General features: G+C 40.7%; 1 protein-coding gene across 9 annotated transcripts in view; it reads left to right on the forward strand.

Moving 5' to 3' along the window:
* The window catches only part of IL1RAPL2 (interleukin 1 receptor accessory protein like 2), a 394,699-nt gene that overhangs the window by 16,996 nt on the left and 355,935 nt on the right, over positions 1-21,768 (forward strand). The gene's annotated exons all lie outside the window — the stretch shown is intronic.

Raw genomic sequence — 21,768 nt, forward strand, 5'->3', positions numbered from 1 at the left:
AAATGTTGTATTTCTAAACTTGCAAGTTAACTTCCTAATTTTTTCCCACTAGTGTGCTATACATGCAAATGTGAGGGCTTCCATTGATCTTACTGTCCTCAATGTCTTCAGCCAACACTTTTAGAAATGCAGGTACAAACAGAAATTACTGACTTCAGTTGGTGTGGCCAGTTTTAAGTTTAATTTCTGCACTTCTTGAGAGCAGGAGAAAAGCTATTGGTCCATCTATTACAAAGAATTAGATGTCACGTCTCAGGGTAGGAGGCGTTGCTTTGGGAACCACCAGATGCTGGGCTGAATTCTTCCTACTGGTTTAGAAAGTATGAATGGATGTTGCTAAACCAAAGAACTCTACAGCCTATTTTTGTGATTATTGTGCCTTGAGTCCTGTTTGCCCTGTGAGAGCAGTCATGAATATATTGGGAATTGGCCACAGTGGAGCTGGATCTAAACTGTGCTAAGGGTGATGGTGTTCCTGTTTCTCAAAACTGCTATTACTGGCCTGGATGGGAACCCCTGTGAGATCTGTATAATTGAGCAGCCTTGATTCACTGATGCCAGGCGACATCACCTGGCTGCAACGAAGGGCCTTTGCATTTTCTTTACCAGAACTACACCCCTGTAGAAGTAACATGCCTGTGGTTATAGCATCATTTAGATGGTAGTTTACCTTTAATTTTCTTTTTTAAATATGCGTTCTTTGACTCTGCAGAATGCCTTGTGTTATTGGCAGCTGTCAACAGTATCAATTCAGGTTGAGTACTGGTGGGAAAAATACTTTAATATGTTAGACTGCCTATTGCTAAATATAACCCACTAGTGAATAGCTGGTTCTTTTCATTTGATTGAGTTGGTATATGTTGAGTATAAGATGAAAGGGAAAAATGCACACAAAATAAAATTATAGTTTCTTCGCAAGTACATGATCATGTAGTTGGTTTTCACCCTAAATATTCATTGTCATACATGCTGATTTTTAGGTTGCTGTGTGGAGCAAACTATTGATTTCTGGTTTTTGCTTTTTCTTTTTCCACTATACTGTGTGTGTGATACGTTCTCTGTTTCTGCAATTTCAGCACTTGGAGCAAAATTGATAATTTGGCTTCCTTTCTGAAAGGGGTCTTTAGATATGGAGGACAGTTGTTTGCTTGGGGACTCACTAAATGTTATATGTTATGAAGGGACAGATGCTCGGAGGCTTCTGAAATTTAAGTATTTGTTTTGTTTTTTAACAAGATCAGAGATAGTGGATAGATGCAGTCAGGCAAATGCATGAAGAAACAATGAGACCATGTTGCTTGATAAGGTGACAGTAGCTGTAGTGTGTTGGTGCTGCAGTTCAGGGTCTTTTTTTTTTTTTTACTGGTGTCTTGATAAAGGAGAGTGGGAAGGGGGGAAGGTAATTTAATGGTTATTTGTGGGCAGTTGCACTGCACTGTAAACAGCAGGATGTCTGAAAGCAGGAAGTCTGTTTTAGCTGCAGTGAGGGTAGGGGGTGTGATTGAGGTGCCCAAGTGACACCCTGTGGACAGGATCTCTGCAGCAGTATTCTGGATGGATGCTGTAGTCTTGGATCTTGCTGGCTATTGGTATGGGGATGTCCAAGCTGGTGAGCACCCTTAAAAGGGGAAGGGAAATTGTGCAGACAGTTATGTAGAGCTGTGTGAAGCAGTGCATGGAAAGTGCTGACACTGATTATAAAGACAGATTTGGGCTACTAGGGCAATAAACCAGCAAAATCAGGGTATTGGTGTCTTTGCTGACTTATATAGATTTGCATTTTTCCAAGCAATACGTAGAATTATTATGTGAATGGCTGGAATTGTGATTAGTGTTAACTACAAGAGCAATTATGAAGTTGACTAGCATGCGTGTAATATCACATAATATAATATATATTGTTTAAGGGGTAGGAAGAATCTAAAGAGAGGTGAGTTGAAGAGGACTTGGGCTGAAGCGTTGAGAAGGTGTGGTGCTTTCTTCAGGTAATGCGAAGGCATCACTAAAACTGAGCCAGTCAGAAAGAGGGGCAGAATGTCCAGAAGGGTATTAACAATGAAACTGAAGTTGCCTTAAAGAGAACAGAGATTTGGCTAGGAAGGCATCTTCAGACACTGGTGAGAAAATACCCCTTCGAAACCGATGAATGGAAACCCAAGAGGAGAAGGTTGAGGATGAAAACTCCAGACAGCAAATGCAGACAGTACACAGGGACTGGCCAATAGGCAAGAGTCACTCACGGGAGGTCGGGAGTGGAGGCTATAAGATGTCAAACAGAAAGTGATGAAATGGTGTTCCAGTTGCAAGCATAGAATTAAAGTTTGCTGAAGAAACTGTCCTCGTGGAAGGGAAGAGAAAAACAGATTTGAAAGAGATTTGTCTCATGTTCTTTACTTGCCCTTGTTATAGAATCAGATGTCCATATTTCCATTTGGAGAAGACAAACAGGAATGCATGGGAGGGCTACAGATAGGTTTTAGAGTACCTTGCAGTTCTACAAAAATGACACAGAAATTTGTAGCAAGACAAATTTGTTTGGCTGCTTCTTGCTTGAGAAGTGGTGCCAAAATAATTAAAATGGGTGAGCTAATTTAATTATGCTAGTCAGATTCTTCTTTACAGGCAGCAACTTCCAGATGCTCCAGAAGAAATCTGTCATGTCTACAGAGTAATGATTGCTGTTTGTGGTGGGAACAGTTTGCCTCAAGCATCTGTGTGAATGTAATGTTGACTTAAGTTTCATAGGCATTTCCTGACATTAAGAAGCTTTTTGAAAGCTGCAGGTTGTCCTTTTTGGCAGCTTTAAGAAGTAAAACTGAGCAAACAGCTAATGATGGGACCATAGCCTTAGCAATATCCTAGAAAGGGTGTTTTACAGGTGGAGCTATATAAATAAATTAAGGATGTGGGAGCTGTTAGGTTCCCAGCTGCTAGGTGATTTCCTTTTAATCTGATTAAGTGACTTCTTTTCCCAAGCCCTTAGTATATAGTAGTTTGAATAGTCATAACAGGGAATATAAAACCAATTAAACAATCATTGCATTTTTTAAGCAAAAGATTTTTCAGATTATATATTCTGTTTGACTTGCTAGACATGGTTTCATTAGTGAATAAATGATCCCATTTGTTGTTGCTGTATTTATTTGCTGAGCTGAAATACCCTGACTCAGCATGCTAGAGCTCCAGAGGGCATGCCAGCCTTGTGTGGAGGAGCATGGGCAGACATCCCCAAGGTTTCTACTTTGCTGCTGGCTGCAGAGCTGGTGGTAGTCTTTCTGCAGGTTAACAGGGCTTAACTGGCCCAGGCCTGGCACTGGTATGTCCTCCAAGCTACAGAGCCAGAGCTTTCTGTTGTCTTCTCGGTGGTGTTGTCAAATGGATGTGCTCTGGGATTCTGACTTTCCTTCCCCTCCTCTTTATTTTTGGATCACCCAAAAGGCAATCACATGCCAGAGGATCAAGTGCATCTCTGATTTCCCCCTCCACCTGCATCCAGCTTTGTCACCAATGGCTTGGGAGAGAAAGGGCTTGAATTAGTGTCATGCCTTATGGTGTATGGGCATAGCCAAATTGTCTTAAGTTCTCTCCTTGAAGTTGCCATGGTTGGGATGTACTGCTTTAACACAGTAATTTAAAAACTATTTGCTTTATTTCATGCTTCTTAAATGTCATGCAACAACTTACTGTGGACTGCTATAGATGTTTCAGGAGACCTTCACTTTCCTACTAGCTGTCACTGCTCTAGCCTAAGATTTCCCTCTGCTTACTTCTTTTGAAGCTTAATCTTCTTGTATTGTTGCCTGATCACTTTGGCCATGAAAACCATGACATCCATGGAAGTGGAGGTGTTTGTATATCAGGGGTGACTCATGGATTTGTGCCTGGAGTGGGATATCCCAGAGGAGCCTGAATCTTAAAGTCTGTTGCTCCTGCTGGAATGGGCCCCTGGAGGAGCTGCAGGATGAGCACTCACAGTTACCATTCGCTTTTTGTTTGCAGTTGCATCTGCCTGAACAAACGTAAAATGCATGGCTATGAGCCCTCCCACTTTATGAGATATGAGTGATGCAAAAGAGGCTTTCAGCTTTTGCTTCCTGCAAATAACATGCAGAAGTAGAGGAAATGGAAGCTTGGCAACACTAATCAATGTACACTGATCTCTTACTTTTCCCAGAAGATGTTAAGTTATTCACAGCTCCAGAAAAGAAAAGAAATTGGAAATCACCATTGTTCTAAGGTGTCATCGGTGCAGGAATGTACAGTCCCTCTTGCACATGGTTATGTCTGCTCACAGGTTCACGGCTGCTCTCCATCTGTTCAGTTTGGATCAGTGGAAAGAGAGGAGCCAGGCTCCTGTGCTCAGTCAGATCTTGGGGGGCTACCAGCAAGTAAGCTGTGAAGCACTGGTAGTCCGTACACCTCGTTACGGGACTCTGAGCCTTGGTTTCCATTCCTCTAGACAGCAAGCGGCACTGCAGTTAGACAGACCTGTCTGGGAGACAGCTGGCAGCGTTTAGACATTCTGTTTGCTGGTGAGGAGGAAGGGAGATGCATAGAGAAGAACAAGAAAGGAAATAATTCGCTAGAGGTTTGGGGTTTTTTTTTAGTGACCTCAACCTGACAGGGTTTAAATATTGAATTTATTTAAACACTCACATTTTTAGCTATTACACTTGTTTAAAATGAGTTCATGTATAATTAAAACAATTAAAATATTGAGCTGATACTTAAATATTAAAGCTAGACTCCTTTCCCAAAAGGGAAACCGCAGCTGCATCCGAATAAAATAAATGAACACAATTAAATTGTTCCAAACTGCAGTAAATCACAAAGGTAGGATCTTTAGGGATACGGGGAAATAAGCAAAGCACGGAAGAAATGTCATTTCCTCAGTTAAAAATCTATAAACTTCTACTTTTGCAATGGGCATCATGTCAGCTGTTTGGATATCTGTTCTACATCTAGCTGCAGCATGTAAGAGTTTATTAATAATAGCTGAACCTCTAGTAGACATACTGTCATGACTTAGAAATCTTCCAGCTCTATGCCTTTAACTGGGTAATACTTTTTTTTTTCCCTCCCCAAAACGGGGCCTTTTTAAATGAAAACAACTAATGTATTAAGGTGTCTTTGCTTTGTTTTCTTTAAGATCCTAAATAAAAATTTTAAGAGATCTTAATTTCGGTATTTGTAGTATGGTCACTTTGAGGATGTGTGTCCTAACTCTAAAACTGACTGTCCTGAGGGACAGGGAAAATTTTTCTGGCATGTTTTGTTTTTCATCTTGTTCATGAAAATATTTTTGGAAGGTCTGTCTTGCATAAAGATCAAACGAAAGTATAAACCAGCTGCAAACTTACCCAGAACACAGACTTCAAGCTCAGCATGTTCACTAGTCCTGGAGACGAATGTCTGCTCGGTTTGGGACATCTGTTGGTGATGCAGAGGCTCAGAGGTAACTTAGGGGGATATGGGCCTATAGGAGCTATAGGGAATCTGTGATGTGATGGCTTAGCTTTTGGTCAACTGCCTGATTAAGAACAATTTTGAAGTGTGCTTGGGTTTTCGTAACCTGAATACATGTTTAAGGCAGATTTTATAGACTGCTGTATATATTTGAAGGAATGTAAATATGGGTCCTTAGACTGAACTAGGTATGAATATTAATATGCATTCTCATATCTCTGTCCAACAAATTTAAATAACTTTCTCTACTTTCAGAACCTTGTTGTTGTGTGAAGTACATTTCAGTTTTAAATTGCTAGTGCCTGTGATACATTGTATCAGAGGCTTCTCTTTTACTTATTTGCTTGTTTTTGCCATGCATGTAGCAGTAAAAGCATCAAGCAGTAAAATTGTGAGGTAGATGTTGGGATCGCTATGAGAAATAGCGAGAGAAAGGAGAATTAAGATGTAGTTTTGGTTATTTTTTGGCATTTGTTTGGAGAAGTTGATTATACATATAATAAAGGAAATATCAGAGGCTTCCCTTTTCAGGAGGTGCAGAGTCAAGTATTTCAAGTTGTTGACGTGTGAAGAAAGGAGGAATTCTTTTTAATGCTGTGCATGTATAGGCAAATGTTAGTATATAGACCTGTGTGAGATTGTGGTGCTGTTATAACTCACTAAGATAGAGTAGAAATGATTGCCTATCTATGAGTTGAAAGCAAAATTGATCTGAGCTTCAGTGTCACCTCTAGGGTGTACATTTTATCACTTTATTAATCTCTAACCCTTCCAAATCCAGTTGATTCTTTCCTACAAGAAACATGATTAGTACTTATAATACATACTGATATGAAAACATACAGTGTTCCACTGCTGAAGACAGAGACATAGATCAAAGTTAAGCTTCTGACCTGAGCATTTTGCTTTTCTGAGGCACGGTAACCAGGCTGCCTTTGCCCGCCAGCCTCTGCCACCAGTTCCTTCTCGCTTGCCTCCCTGTCTGGTTCCTTGTTCAAGGCAGGAATAGAGGCAGCGTGAGGGTATTTCTGTTAGCTTGTTTTAAACCTCCTCCACTTTTAGGATTCACAAAACTGTAGCTCTGTTGTGCTGCATATGACCTATAGAAACTCACTCCCAGTTGCTTTTTTTTTTTTTTTTTGAAGGTGTTTTGACACTTTAGTGTAAGACAGATGCAGTTGGTTTGCATCTTTGAGGGATCAGTATTGCTTTAAAAAGGTATTTATTGAGATTTCTGCATCCATTATTCCAGATGGGAAATTAAATAATAATTGAATAAGTAGGAGACTGTTTGATCCAGGCAGCAATAAACATTGTTCAGTGGGTTTTAATAAAGAAACTGGAGGCAATGAGCCTTTTGTATCTGGGTGTCTCATTCATGTTGCTGTAATGAAGTGGGGGGAATAGGAGCCTGCCTCAGGCCCTGACTGCTAAGCTGACCTGCCAGCCCCTCTGGGGCAGGCGGCATCAGGGGAAGTGGTACCTGTCAGGGCCAACCCCAGAGGGCTTCAGCTTCTTTTCAGTGAACAGGCCTGAAACAGGGCAAAATGGAAAGCCTGAAGTTCCCAAATTCCTTTCTAATGTTTGAAGTACAATATTTTGTATGTCACTCTTGCTTGTGTCTGGGTGACATACTGCTGTTCAGGCACCCAGTAACCATGTGTATGGCTTAAATGCTTGTTAGGGCTATGTAGTAGAGGCCTTGAAACATGATGATAGTATTTTTTTGGTAGTATTAACAGTGCTTTGTTACCTTGGCAGTTTTTTTGTTTTTTTTTTTTTTTTTTTTTTGTTTGTTTGTTTGCTTGCTTGTTTGTTTTTCTTAAAGTCTTATGGGACTGTTTGGTGTTTTCAGTAAACATCTACTACCATGGTATTTAATACAAGTGCTTTTTGTCTCTAATGTTTGCATCATAGTTATTCCCATTTTAATGTTTGCATCATAGTTATTCCCACTTTACAGATGGTAGAAAATAATCCTGAGACAAAGTGATGTTAAGATTGCCCAGCACACTGAGGGTGATGTGGGGGAATAAGAGATAAAGAAAATGTTTCCCTCTGTTCTGTTGTGTTGCTAATGCCTTAGGCAAGGATGAGGAAACCAGTACTGTCTCCTAGAGAAGTTTTGAGGCAAAACAAACATGTATGTACAATGTGCTTGTATGTCCTTGGATACATGTGCTAGGGAAAAGTGTTTGTGATTTCTGTTATTTTTCAATAGAAGATAGTAAGATGGGTCTACTAGAAGTGGGAGAGGTAGAGAAGGAGAGAGATTCTGCCATACCAGCTTTTGTGCGCTAGTTTTAGGCTAAGAGCTTTTGCCTTTGAATGCTAAAAGTCTGTTGTGTGTATTGGCTACTAGTTGTCCTCTCAGTGCATAGTGGGGGACACAGGAGGGAAAAAAACACTTCAGACATTCAAAATGGGATGTGGAATACCTGAGGGACCATGAGCCTTGGAGATGCCAATCAAGTCTCTTGGGTAACCAAGTTTATAGAAACCTGTGTATATACTTACTCCTCTGACCTAAAGAACATTTGTTGATCATAAACTGCACTGACTCAGCAGGCAGTCAGCTGCATTTGAGCCACTCTGGGCTCCATCTGTGCTTACCAAATAGCTGCCTTTAGAATTTTAGCAACACGAAGAACTAGAGTTCTGTCATTAGATGTGTGAATAGCTTAAAACAGCTTTATCCAAGGACACCTCAGTGTATAGTCTAACCAGATGTTCATGTTTGTTTAAAGGAGTGCTGGTCCTTTCATCCCACTGTACAAGTACATATAAAATTTGAGTGCAAAGTCGTTTCACAGATTTTTTTTTTTCTATTTTGTTTTTTATTATTTGAGAGTTAATGGATTTTGTCTAGTATGTTGAAGTTAGAATTGACTTAATATTTGTGAATACTGTTGCTAATATATCAGATCAGATTTTTCACAAGACAGCAGGAATTGTTTGTTCCTGAATTTAAGCATTATGTTTTTGTTTTGCTGATGCACTCTGTGATCGTAAGGTTATTTGGATCAATGTGCAGAGCTACTTCATGCATGCTTTTGCTATCTTACTTGTTCAGCAAAATATATATGTGGGTGGGCCTGGAAGGGGAAGAGTAGCGAGATAATCATTCCGATGTCTTTAAGTTAATGGTAAAATGCAGAAATATAGTCACATTCTACAGAATAGGGCTTGTCAGAATTTCTTTGTCAGTGACACAATTTCATTTTGAACAGTATATTTTTTCCTGGAGATGGATACATTTAATCAGCAATGGAAAACTGCTGGAACATGAATCAAAGGCAGGGTTATTCCCAGGCTCTGTATCTCTGGAGCATTCAAGACCTGAATGCTAGGACTTCTGAGGTCCTTGATAGGGATGTTGGATGAAGAAGCTGGAAGACTTTGAACACATAGTGGTCAAGACCCCTCTGTTTCTGGGATCCCCTGCTGGGAAGCAGTTGGCTATGTCAAATCTTTCGGGTTGCCTGCAGAGAAGATCTAAAAACTGAGAAAGTGAGAGGGCTTTAGTGGAGCCAGGTCATCCCTCAGGCTTTCCTGGCTTCCAGGATGGAGGTGGAACTGCATCCATCAACACTGCTCTCTGGCATGGCTCCCTGGTGAAGGGAGAACACCTTCTGGACCTGCTTCTTCTCTAGTTGCAGACTCATTACAGAGTATGTTTTGTTGAGAAAATAAACTAATTTTAAAGTATTTCTGAAACCTGTTTGTTCTGATACTTGTGGCTTAGAAAAGCAAATTTGAAACTCAAGCCAAGAAAATAATTATTGTAGGTTTGAACCCTTGAATCCATTACTTATTTTTAATGTGACCTTGAAAATCTTGTCCCATTGTATAACACCAGAGAGGTGTGAATAATGGTGTGGATTTAGACAACCAAAATCAGGAAAGAAATTAGGATGTGTATCACTAATGACGTTCTGGATGTAATATTTCCATTCAAAGTGACATCTGTAATTTTAGGAAAATCAGGGGACTACAGTAGAAACTATGCTTAGGAGTGAAGTGTCTCAGCTTTATTGGAACAGATTGAAAGCTGAAGCTTTTTGGCCGACTTCTGATGTAGGTCAACATAATTCCTATTCACTATGACTTTACATCATATTATTTACAGCGTTATGATTTTTTTCATCTGGATTGGGTGATTAAATTTGTTCTTTACCATTCAGTGTTTATTGCAAATGGTTTTGTTCCAGCTGCAAAACATGCTGCTGACTTAGTGCCTGAGAGACGAAACCTAAATCCAGCCACCTGGGATGCCTGGCTGCAACTGTGGGGGACCTTATGCAGGGAATGTGTAAAGCTCAACTGATAAAGAAAAGATCTTTATTAAATCCTGGTTTAGAAATGTCTACAAATGAACTGTTCCATTTTCCATCCTTCATAAAGAGCTGTAATTGATGGCTTTCTCTGAAGGACACAGATCCCATGTGAACAGTTGGTTGTCAAGCCTGGTTGGTCCATGTCCAGGGTTGGTATGATGTCTCTTGCAGAACGTGTCACCAACTTGCCTCATCATGTAGTGAGGAAGACCCTTGATGTGCTACAGTAATTAGTTGTGTTTTCCCTCCCTCCACCCCCCTGAAGTGAAATGCTGGGTACCTTGGTCATGAGAACTTAAAAAAATACAAATTCCACACTGTGGTTGAGAGTGGCTTGGTAATGTCAAACCAAGTTGAAATGTTACATTAAGTCTCTTATTAGTGTGTAAATATGAGCATCCTCAAGGGAGGCAAATGTTTTTTTTTTTTTGCTGGGGGCTGCTGGGTAAAAGCTCTCCTCTATAACAGTTTCACTGCTATGATTGGCATGTTTTTCAGGTTTGTGCAAGACAAGCTCATCCTTTCTTGCAGGCAGCGTTGCCCTTTCAGAATCCCGATGTGTAATATACTTGTAAAAATCAGATCTCCTTTAATGGTTTTATTGTGCACATGAAAGTTGTGCATTATCAAGGTAATTACTGAGATAATTTAATACTCATTCTATGCTTTACTATGGTGCTTTCCAACAGGGAGCTGTAAAAGGTAATTTTGATCTCCTTAAACTTTGTTTAGGTTATTAAGAAATAGTTTTTAGTGGCAGAAGAGGGAATTCTATTTTTGCATAATCTAATACCCCCTTAAGGCTCACCTTTTAAAATTACATCAGTCATAAAGGATGAGATGGGACCAGCCAGTCATCTTGCTTAAGTATTCAGTAATTCTTGAGCATGCAGCATCCACGGCTGGCGATCCCCAGCTGCAGAGCTGTGGGCATTTGGTGATAGCCAGTGTCTGAATTTTTCAAATCACTGGGAGGTGAGGGGGATAAAACCATCAAAGGTCTTGTGTAAGCATGGTACTGGCTCTTCCAGTCCATCCTTCGAGGTGTTAGTAAAGGTATCTTAGTACCTCAGACAGCCTAGGGCAGGGGAGAGGCTGAGCTACCCCCCTCGCAGAATGCTGTTCCCTGTTTTGGCTGCTTGGGAGGCAGCGGTGCAGCCCCTGGTCACGGTGGTCCCAGCAGGGACTTCTCAAGCTTGTGTCCTACACACAGGGTTTGGGCTTTGCTCTAGGGAATTGTACTGGGCTGAGTTTTGTTCCTATTTTTTTATTTTCTTCTTTGAGAAACCTTCTTTAGAATAGGATACACCGTAGTATGCCAGGAGAATTAACCAGAGGAAGCTTCTATGTAGAGAGGGAGAGGAGCTCATTAATTGCTTAAAAATTAGGCAGTCTCTATCTGAGTAATCGGTGTTGGCTGGCTGGCCTTCCTCAGTCTAAGAAGTAGCTCATTAGTAGAGTACACACAGATGGTACTGTGCTCTAAGGTATTTAAAATACACAGGCAGAGAGCTGTATTAATAAGGCAAACCTGTCCTTAGTTTCTGTGACTGAGTTTGCCACAAGCAGCAGAGGGAAGTGTAATTTGGTAAATATTATTAGATAAATGCATTTCCATATATTTATTTAGTTTTCATATTTTTCTGCAGGTAACAGATTATGATAGTCAAAGTAATTTACTGTTTCTGGAAAAATAATATTGCCAGAACGGACTTATAATAAGTACTTAATTTGTTCAGTAACTAATTTACCCATATAATTGCCTAGAGAGAGAGGTGTACTCAGAGCCTAATTTTTTTTTTTTTAATATATATAGTTTTTGGGGTTTTGTTCTTTCTTCTGACGTTTTTTTCTGTATGCACCTTGTTAACAGCTTATTCAAACTAAGACTTTTTCTGAATGAGTTGTGTTCCTTCTGCAAATGCTAGTGGATAGCAAAATAATAAATTGTCTACCAGGGAAGACAGAAAGTGCAGAGCCAGGAGCCCCCGGCGCTGCTGCAGGGAAGGAGCCACCCTGCCGTGGGGGAGCAGGGGCTGAGCAGGGGCACTGCCAGCTTTCTTTCAAATAAATCTGGCAGTGCAGCTGAGGCTGCGTGGCCCTGGAGAGGTACTGCCATGGGTCTCTGACTTCAGAGCTGTAGGGTAAATTCAGGGGTGATAATAATCATGGCTTCATTTTCAAATGGCGGACTTGCCCTCTGCTCCTTGTCCCATGTGTCTCATTGAATGGAGAACTGCGCTGTCCCTCCTTCAGGCAGTCTCTTTTTTGCCTGAGCTGGGTCTCAGCCCATCTTAAAATTACAGTTGTCCATTAGTGCACTGGACTGTGAGCAGTGAGACTCTTTCCTCATCCCATCTATGAATTCATAAGCATATTGGCTTTTCTGTTGAAGAGACTTTTGCCATTAAGACTGGGCTGGGGAAGAAATGGGCTCCCTCAGATAATTGTTCTTCCACCAAACAGAGTTTGGTCTCCTATGTAGTTACACTTTGTTTAGAGCTACTTTTCCCATCAGTGCTTGCCTGTCTTCATCATGAACTGTGATAAATTCTTTCTAATGAAAGAATGTAATGTTTCCCTTGTTGATTCTCTGCAAACTCAGTGCATTTCATACCCTCCTTGGGGGGGTTAGAGCTGCTAGTTACACCCTTCTGGTGCATGTTTTTTTCACCAAACCCTCAACAGAGCTGTTTGTTGCATTTTCAGAGAATATAATTTACACTGTTGCTTCATTCTGTCTTTCATTTGATAGCTTGGATGTCTGTTACTTAAGTGCCTATGCTGTTGTTGAAAAGAATGGTTCCACTTTCAGGAGCCTTTGTGTTGTTGTGTATGTGCAAGTTACAGTGCCATTTTGGTAGGTCTTTTTGAGGTAATGTTTATTTTTGTGGAGTATATTTTAAAAATACTAGTCTGGACTAGGTAACTCAGGAACAGATATAGTCTGTGAAGAATATTTTGGTAGTTATCGTATTGCTTTAGTGATACACAAGTGTGTTGAGTGTTCCTGATCCTCTCTGAGGTAGAGTACTATTCAGTTTAAGTCCTGCTTTGGGCGTCGGTTCAATCCTTGGTAGTGTGCATGGTTTCCACAGCCTGCACCAGGGGGAGCAGAATTATCATGAAACAAGGTTTATTTTGTGGAACTCAAATATTTGAACCTGAAAATTTTGAAGAAACAGTGGAATTTACTTACTGCTCTGGGAGAATGGGATTCAATGGTTCCAAGATAATTTATGAATGGCTGCAAGTAGAAATGCAACTCAGTGGTGTATCAAGAGATGGGAGGGTGGGATAGATGTTGTGCAGAGGGAACTGGGAAGGCTTTTTGAAAGGGTGTGTGTAAATGACTAATGCTTTAGAAGAAAACTCTAAAATATTTACTTGATTATAGATTTGGCTTGATGGAGAAGTGGAAAGGGTTTGCAGTTTACAAGGACAGCGCATCACCAAGTGACATGATTTCCAAGGAAATTTCAGGAGTTTGGTGTCAGTGGGATTCCATAAACTGTTCAGAGGTGTCAGTGAATGCAGTCCTGGAAGCAAGGAGGGCTTTTAAGTGAAGGTGTCAAAGAAGGAAGAGCAGTACTTCATTTTAGCTTTCAAATTGCAGGGTGGTTTGGTAGGGTTTACTAGTAACCCCAGGCTGTGTTTTTTTTTTTTCTCCTGCTGTAAAACTATTGAAGTTGGTGGAACGGAACTAGGAATTAACAAACATGACTGTGTAGCAGTGGGACTGTTTCTCCCTTCTGTGTGCCAAGCTTCTGCTTATTTGGTGTGATTCTGCAAACACATCCGTCGATTTCAGTTATTCAGAAGCTAATTACCTCGTAACCCACAGGATCAAGCATCAGAGCTGCTTATTTAGTCTATAACAACACAGTTCTTATTATGGTGCCCAGTTGCATTGGCACTTGCTGCAGGGAACCTCCCATTGACCCTGCTTGCGAGATGGCTGCAGAGCAGGTCCCCACACACATATTCTGCCTCTAGACTGTGACTATTGTGCATGCCAATGGACAGCAATTATCATTTAAGTAATGAGTACTTAGTGGATGTTTGTACTCTGTAAATTTGAAGCATTTTGAAGCTGAAATTTCCCTGACAGTGTAATTTAATGTGTGCCACAAATTGCTGAGGTGAGAGCATAATCGTGAGGAAACCAAGTTATCAGTGGAAGTAGATTCTGACAGCTCCCTCTCCTGCTTCTACCTCAGGCATTGCAATGGATAAGTGGAGAGAGAAGCATAAATCTATCCCACTAAATCCCCAAGAAGAATCTTTGCATTTTCTAGGAAATATCATGATGAAAATTGCACTGCAATGGATTTTGTAGGGATCTGGCTCTTCATTAAAATAAAAGTCAGGCCTGTTAATATGGTAGATGTAGCAGCAGAAATTCCCCTTAAATGACAGCTTTGCTGTAGTTTGACTAAACAATCAACAAATAGTTTTAGTGCAGGCTGAATTCAGGCATGCTGTGCAGATTCCTTGAGTTCATCCACTTGAAAAGGCCCTTTAATGGTAATCCATTTGGATACCACAGTATTGTTTCCAAATACAACTTCTGAATTTTAACTGAAGTTTTGTAGCCCACAAGAGAAAAGTAATACATCACTACTACTATCTACTATTTCAAAGACAAATCCTTTGGGGAAAACTCTTAATTGCAGTTCTTCAAGAATCTTTAAGATTCTTAGAAGCAAATCAATATATTTTGCAACAATGATTATCCTTGGAAACTGTCTAAATTAGATATGAAATGAAGAAGCGAAGCTGTAGTGGCCTGCAGCTGAGCTTTGCCCGTGAAACTGCCTTTGAAACTGGAAAGTTAAATGAAATTGTAAACCAGAACTTGACTTTATCAGCAAGATATCTTTTATCAAGTACACGTGGTGATAAAATTACCTCTGAGATTGGAATTGTTAAACTGTAAGTTCCCATGAACTGTCTCCGTTTCTATTCTGTGTTTGACTGGAGCTCTTGAGTGCTTCAGCTCTATGAAGGACCAGGAATACTTTAGTAGTGCTAATTAGAGGGCCATAGCCTGTCCTAAAGTGGTCGTTTGAATTTTCATTGAAAATGATAAAATATTAATATCTCAGAACATTAATGAAGGTTGTACAGAATAGCAGAAAAGCTACAATTCCTGGTGGGGCTGTTTTTTTATTAAATTTCAGAAACAACTGCTTTACTGATATTATTTGTGATTAACTTCTATTGGACTTGTGGTGATTTGAGTGGTTAAGATCTACACCATGGATCAAGACTGCTTGATAATTCTTCTGCTGTGAGGTGTGTATTCTTCTCCAACACTTGCCTGACTGAACGCACAAATTAACTTCTTTCTACAACAAATACATGGGATTGTCTTGATCACCTGTTTAGTGGCCATCTTGGCCCTGTTACAGCAGTTTACAGCAACAAATATATAAATATACATATTTAAAGGTACTTCTTTGAGAGAAACAGTTTGTTGGGATGGAAAGACCCAGTGCTGTGTAATGAGTGTTTGCATATTAGTTCTTGGAGCATTATGGTTGGATGATGCTAAAATGATAGCAGCATCTCCATCTCCCTGTATAAGGCCAAAACGGGAATACTCATGAATAGCTAGAACAAGCTGGTTTTGTTTTGAACAAATGCATTGTGCTCCAACATGAGTGTGTGAAGGATGCCTCTGCCAAAAGAGCTGTTAGTCTGAATTGTTGGGAGGAATAACAGGCTGAAGATCCCTGTCATCATTGTGGCTATGAAGAACCAGTGAAGGCCACCAACAGCTCTTTGCCAGGTATCTTCCTCAGGGCACACATGGAGACTGAGACTGCAGAACAGTTTTCTAGAATCCAGGTTCATTACCTCATTCAAACTGTTTTGTGTGATCTAAATGGAATAGTCGTGGGAACAGAGGGATTTTAATAGGATGTGGGAAATTAAGGTTTCTGCTTTCACAGTTTTACCCCAAGTCCATGTAGTTTGTGTTGCTAGCTGGCAAAATAAAATATGTCAGCCTCCTACAGATAGTAAAGGACCCCAAAATCAGGAAGGATTAATTAAGTCCCTGGGTGAGACTGTAAATCATGGTTGCTTTCTGTCATAGCCTTTGATGGCCTAGTCACATATTACTACTCTCAAGTGCTTTTCCAGAAGTACCACTAACGTGCTCCTTTGGTCTGTTAACTTTTATGTCTCCTCATACTGACAACAGTTTATTGAGCCACATTTCTAAACCCGGAAAAAAAGGGTCAAAAAAAAGTGTATGTTTTATGCAGCTGATTTAAAAACGTCAAAGTTGAATTCTCCGGTGGTATACTGTATTGGAAAACTGTATGAGAAGATCTCTTCTGCAGGGGATCACAGAATGATGAGAAAGTACTTGAGGTCTCCTTGGACTTGGTGGGGTCTCTGAGCTGTTACACCTCAGCAAGCATCTACTCTGCTGCGTTAGCTCGGAAAGGGTTAAAGACTTTCTGTCAGCTTCTGAACTAGATGCAGTTTTTTTCCCTGTGTAACAGTGGAAGAATGACTATGCATAATCTAATTTTAAGAATTTAGTGTACCTTATAGATTTTCATATATATAGAATAATGCCAGAAGAATTTGAAAAAGCTTTTCTCTCACAGAAGCCTGTGATAAAACTCTGACATCAACAGAGCAAATATGTTGGTTCAAACAACTTTTAAAAAGCAACCCCCTTGACTTCTGCATCTGATGATTTAAAAACACATTATCATGATTAATTTGTTGTTCTCAGTGAAATCTTAAACTCTCCTTTTAATAAGATTGTGCTGATAGCAAAACTTCATATGCTGGTGTGATTTCCCTGTATGTTAGTTAATAGCTACCTAATTAGAAATGTAAAAGTAATTCTCGTTGTGTAAACGAATAGACTTCAAAACCTCTTAATGGATAATGCAGTTTCACTATTGAATTTCTGCAGTACTGACAGAGAGAGGACTTTATTGTGAGATCTCTCTAGCAGTACTAAAAAAGAGGTGTTTCTAACTGAACTGATTCTTGAAAGAGGGGGTAAACTGGGGTTTTGAAATGGTGGTGTGGGTTCCCCTGTCCTGTGGGGAACAGAAGCAAATGATGGGCCGTTCCAGAGAGACTGTGGGTTTTTCCCATGTCTTGTACATTTTTTTGAGACTCCCTGGACTATTCATGCTCCTTTCCAAGGACATACTTTGTTATATCTTCTCTTTTTAATTTCTGTAATGAAATGGGGGTCTCGGTGTTCCTGTCATATTTTCTGAATGAGAAAGCAAAACAGTAGGGAGAAAAGGAGAAAAAACTCACAATGTGACTTCTGAGAATTGCTGAAGGCCTTTGTACCCTTCAAAGAACTGTAGCTCCCAATTCTTGTTGACTGCAACACATTTTAAAATACCTACCCTTTAAAAAAAAATTTGGCCTTAAGTACCTACAACTTGCACTGCAATTGATGAGAGCTGCAAAACCGAAGCACCACTGAAAATCAAACTATCAGTCACACTCACTAGCTTCCTTTGATGGAAGCAACAACATGCCTTGGGGAGTTTGGGAGCTTTACTTAAAATTCCAGCACCTAAATGAAGAGAAGTTTCTGCTCATCTTCTTGCTTCTGGTGGTGTCACCTGAGAGCAGAGCTGGGGCTCTCCTACAAGTGCAGGTATTGCAGGGTCACCAGGAAGCCCTTTCGTGGTCCCTGAACATGCCCCAGTCACCCCCATCCTTCCGTGGGATGGGCAGCCTAGAAGGTGAGCAGTGTTTATACTGCACTGATAGCTGCTGCTGGCCGAAAGTTCAGATTTGTTTACTGATTGCTGTATCTTATTGTTAACAAGAGGAATTACTTTTTTTCCCTCTGGGTAGGAAACAAATGTGCTGTTTTTCTGGGCAAGAAGAATTACCCAGGATGGAAGGTCTTGATCTCATTAGATTAGCAGGTTGTACCTCCTCGTTTGTTGATTGGTGTTCATAAGCCTTTGAACAATATAAATGCACTGTAGTGTGTAGGGCTTTATTTAAAGCATTATAGCTTCTCTATGCTGGAGGATGCTAATGCTTGAAGTGTTGCATCCTGGAGTAAAACTAAGTAAAAAAAAAATACTGAAGTAACTAAGTTTAAAAAAAAAAAAATCAGTAGGATGACTTCTTTGAAAGAATGGCATATGTATGTTCAGAATTAGAGTTTCAAACTTTTAATGAGGTGGGTTTCTTCTTTAATTGCAGTACTAACTGGAAAAAAAAAGACTAAGTATGCAGTATTACATCCTGGTACATATGGCATCTTTTGAAAGGCTGATATACCGTAACAAGTGGAATATAAGAGCTTTGCAGGACCTGTGTGCATGTTCAGAGCTGCACCTGGCTCATTCACAGCCTGCCGCACTGTACTGTAAGCTCTTTCTCAGGAAATAGGGTTTCCTGGGCTTCTGCACGCACTTGCTGAGTTCTGGGAGTGTAGATTAACTTCACTGCAACTATTGAAAAAATTAACCACTGCATAGCAAAAAAGTAGGCATGCTGTAAACTGTATAAAAGAATGGAGCTGAGGCTCTTTGCAAGAGTGTGTTTGCATGACGGATGAGGGAAGGAAGGAGGAGGAGGGGAAAGTGAAAAGTTTTGCAAAGCCACTAGCTTTGCCAGGATGCAGAAGCTGGATGGAAGAGTGTTGCTGCATTTGTGGAGAGTGGGCTGTTCATTCAGTGTGCTGTTCCTCACAGCCTGGGTTTGAATCTTGGGCTCTGTCCTCATGATGCCTTGTAAGAGGAGGGGAGTTTGCCTCTGGGAACACGGGAGCTTTGGCTGAGTACAATGCTAACCAAGGTGATCAAAATGCTCCAAGCTAGCCTGGAGCCTGGACTGAGTAATTTTTTTTTTTTTTTTTTTTTTTTTTTTGCCTTGATAAACTTTGTGGAGAACTGCAGAACAAGGAAAATTATTAGAAGCTGGGAAAAAAATCTTATATGGCAAAATTGTCAAGTGATGACCTGATTCCTTTAAATCTTATGGAGGCCTCGATGGCTGCAGAGTCAGCCTCTCCATCTGGGCGCAGCAAACTGGTGCTGCCACAGTTGCTCTCCCACCGTGTAACAGGCTCTGTTTTTTACTGGGGGACTCTGGCAGCTTTTGGGGTTTACAAAATCTCATGTAACATCTAGGAACTCCTGTAAATTGGACCTCAGTGGGACTTTTAAAATACTTGCCCTTCCAAACTCTGCACTGGTGAGAGGTAGAGGGAAAAGCTTGGCTTAGTGGACCAAGGGAGGGGACTTGTGCCAGAGAAGTAGGCTTATTCAATGAAGAGCAAAGAGATACTGAGGAGATTAGAAGTGAACATGTCAAGCAGTTGAGCAGAGGAAGCCCTTTTCTAAATACAGAAAGGGACTGGGAAAGCAACTGAATTCCTCCTGTGTTTCCAGGCTACATTCAGACCATTTTTTAATTTTTTTTTTTTTTTTTTAACTCTGCAGATGCAGGGACTTGGCTCATCCTGTTCAAGGGGAAACCTCAGGCTGCAGGCCTTGCGGCGTTCATGTAGGCTTCAGGGGGCATCAGGGCAGAGCTTCTCCTCCAAATGAAAGATGCTGTACTGCCCGCAGAGTTAGGATGCTCAAAAATCCCCATGCGCCTTCATGAGCAATGTTGTATGCCCCCCTCGGGCTGTCAGCAAACAAATAAGGGGCACATTACAATTAGAAGTGCACAGGGTCATTGTAATGTAGCTAAAGAGGCTCTCTGGGTCATATTCCTGTCAGCCTAGTGCCAGTTTTATCTCAGTGAAATGTACTGAATATGAAAAGCAAAGCCCTTTCTGGAGTGCAGCTTTGTTGGACTTTGCTCGGTGTCATCTCCAACTTGCCTCAAAGCAGGGCTGAACTCCTGAAGTTTGAGTTGGCACCTCTGACCCCAAGTCTTTACCTTCTGCCCTTGAGAGGGGACACTTTGCTGCTGGGCAGGAACGGGTGTAATGTGCTGCCGGGGGTGTCTGATCATCATCCTGCGCAGGGTGCCAGGCAGAGCTGTGGTGGAGGTGGGCTGGCAGCACTTCAGAGCAAAGGTCTCACCGTGTCGCTCTCACAGGCAGCACAGCTGAAGCCGAGGGACTGCTCTCAAGGTAAAGAGGATTTGCATCAGCAAAGCAAGGATGAATGCTAGTTCTTTGCCTCGAGCAAGCTTCCCTTGTGTTTGAAGACTTTGAGCCTGATGCTGGGAGGTCATTTAACTGACTTGCACAGTTCTGCAATACCTGAGATGAGTGGTTGCTGAATTTCATTACATAGCTGCTATTCAAGGCAGAAACCAAAACCAGAGTATAATTAATATATAAAAGCCTCTTTTCTTTGCCTCAGGCTTGTTTCTAGTTTGTTTGTTTCAGTACATCTCAATGTGTATTTCTCTTGGTTCACTGACTCCAAACCAATGGCTAGCATCAATACATAAAGCCTCACAATCACTTTTACCTCTTTCATATGTGACTGCCTCAGAAATGGTGGCTCAGAGCACTAGAAATGTCAGCTACAAGCTGTTCTGGGGCCTACAGCTCTCCTTGTTGAGGTAGAGCTGTAAAAAAAGCTTTGGCATTAGAATGAGTTTGTTCTCCTGAGTGCAGGAGACTGTGGTCATGACTGCAACTATTTTGAAATAAGAGTATCTTCTGGACTTGATTGTTTTGCTGTCTGTCACTCTGGTTCTGAAAAAGGGGTGTATATTCCTTGGTTTTCTGGGGTATTTGTGTAGAATAAATAGAGGGTTCTTTACACAGCTTTGATTAAAAACAAATATGAGGTTGGTATTGCTTTGAGAACTGCGGATCAACAGGTTTAACTAAAACTGCTTAAACTGAGGGAGGTCTCAAAATCTTGAGGAGTGAGGGAGATTGCTGATGGATGGAGAGTCTCTGGGGTTTATCTCCCTCCCCCAAAGTAATCTCATTAATAAACCTCTTGAATCACATGGAATAGTCAACAGTGGCAGCTGCATAACCCATTTTTGACCATGGCTTGTTTTATATGTCAATGCATTCAAATTAGTGCTTGGTCAGAACTTCTCTGTTCCAAAATTCTGTAGCTGTCATGATATAAATATATTTTTTTATTCCTGTCTGCAGAGACCTTAAGTCTAGGATGCTGAGGGTTGCCAGTAAGGATAGCAGCCTTTCCCTACCTGGTAATATCCTGGTTGAGACCACATGTTTTCAGAGGTTTGCAAAATCCTGTTGTCTCTTGCCTGAAATAATGTCTTAGCCTAGCAGTTACTTATTTCAAAAGCATAGAATTATATTCCGTTTCCTTCCACTTTCTTGTGCTTTATGTGAGTCCTCTTACCAGATCAGCCAAACAGCCTGTCCCCTGTCCTGCACCTCCTTAAAGTCCTGAAATGTTGAGTTTTACAGTTGCTGGGAAGTGCACGTTATGATGTATTAAGTGCACAATGGCACAACTGCAGTTCCTACATTTTTCCTTTAAAAATGCCTGTTTGTTATGGAATACTCATCTAAATGTGGGGTAGCATAGGAGTCTGAGAGTTTGTGGTTTTATTTTGAGATCTTTCCCATAAGTTCACACTTGGTTAACATAAATACATCTTCCCAGTACTTTAAGATGTAAGAGGTCAGTGAGGTTCACTCTGATTTCCTTCTTGACTTGGTTAAACACATAACTGCAGCTTAAGGCCATGAGTCTTTAATAGAAACTCAGTGAAATGAGATGCCAAAAGTGATGTGGATACTGGTGGTTCTGCTTCATGGGAGCTCATAGGATCGCAGCAGGGTCAGTCTAAACTCAGGATTTCTGTTTAATAGGAAACTTTGCATACTTTAATTTCTGTTCCAATTCAAAAAAACCCCTCACCTTTCCTCTACTTAGAACAAAACAAAGCTTTTACATACAGGAAATAAGATTTTACTTTAAAGACTACTGTGTTCCTGAAGGATTTCTAAGTGAGGGCTTTCCAAGTGTAGAGTTTTCCTTTATGG

Source organism: Tyto alba, unplaced genomic scaffold (assembly GCF_018691265.1).
Source record: "Tyto alba isolate M040663 unplaced genomic scaffold, T.alba_DEE_v4.0 Super-Scaffold_5, whole genome shotgun sequence".
Lineage (NCBI taxonomy): Eukaryota > Metazoa > Chordata > Aves > Strigiformes > Tytonidae > Tyto > Tyto alba.